Below are 1,531 nucleotides of genomic sequence, written 5' to 3' on the forward strand. Positions count from 1 at the left end.
TAGGGTCTAGGGAACCCTAGATTTGACTAGTTGACTTTCTCTGGTCAACCTCCTTGAACCAACTTGCAAAATTGAAGTTCCTTTGATTTTTGGGGCTCATGGAGGATCATATATGATTGAGATGATGTACAATAGAGTATCCCTTGATATCTTTGACCAATTGATGAAGAAACTTGTTGAGGAAGTCACATAAGATACCCAGATGAATTAGGGCTTCCAAGGCAAACAAGCTTCAAACTCTTGATGAATTCTTGATCAAAATGATAAATAAAAAACATGGGGATCCATATATGATGATTAGAACCAATGTGAACATTTTATTTCTTGATTCCTTGCACTGAGGGTCTCAAACCCTAGATATGAGCTTGATAAGGCACAAATGGACACACACACACACACCTACAAAAGAACCAAAGCTACACATAGACATATTTTTGGTATTTTGCTTAGTAAACAAAGAAAAACAAAGTATGACACAATCAAAAGTGCCTGGTGATCTCTCCCAATACAAACCCAATGAAATAGGGGTGGGAGGATGCCAAGGTGTGATCCCAAAGCCAATGCAAATGATGAGATAACATGAGGGATCTTAGGGTCAAAATTGGGGTCTTACAGCTGCCCCTATTTAAGGATATTATAGTTGAGGATGTGAAGGTTAAAATCTTCATATCGACTCAGTAGAATGGACTTAAATAAATCCACCAAGAAACAAATTTTGGTCCCTAAGAGACTTTATGATGCATATGATATGAATGCAAAAATAATCTTTATGGGGAATATATTACCACAAAGGAAAACAAAATGAAAAAATTGAAAGTCCACAGGAGAAAAATACATTCCATAAGGAAAACTCACTAGGAGACAGAGACTCTGGGGATAAAAGCTATGCGTAGGCCAACCTATAACTTGAAAACTACTGGATACACGAGGGGATTTTCCATGAAAATAAATCAGTGGAAAGACTCGAACTGTAGAGAAGGAATCTGCATATATCTAGATAACACCAATACAACAAGAAATACTCATTGGGGAAATGTGTAAATCCGAACGAGGCTGAAATACTCAAACGCCAAAAGGGAATTCGATTTCTCAAAGAAATACGAAACCAAACTCAACTGGGGAAGAAAAACTTTGACACAAGAGTAAAAGAGATATATTATCTACTACTGGTTCCTAGGTAAAAAGATAATACACTCGGACAGAGGGACATCCATTACCGGTTAGGGTAAACATATCAAGGATGACTCACTGAGAAAAATGAGGCATATTCATTACCAGTTACTGGGTAAGAATAAACTGTTGGGAAAAGGAAACCAAATAGGATTTACAACTACCTGTTACTGGGCAGAAGACCAAAGAGAGAGTATCCGTCAACGGTTAAAGTGAACATATTAAGGATAAACTCAAAGGAAGAATATCTGTCACCGGTTAAAGTGAACATATCAAGGATAAACTGCTGGGGAAAATAGGATTTACAACTACCAATTACTGGGAAGAAGACCAAGGAGAGAGTATCAGTCACCGATTAAAG

The sequence above is a fragment of the Lathyrus oleraceus genome, chromosome 7 (genome assembly GCF_024323335.1).
Source record: "Lathyrus oleraceus cultivar Zhongwan6 chromosome 7, CAAS_Psat_ZW6_1.0, whole genome shotgun sequence".
NCBI lineage: Eukaryota > Viridiplantae > Streptophyta > Magnoliopsida > Fabales > Fabaceae > Lathyrus > Lathyrus oleraceus.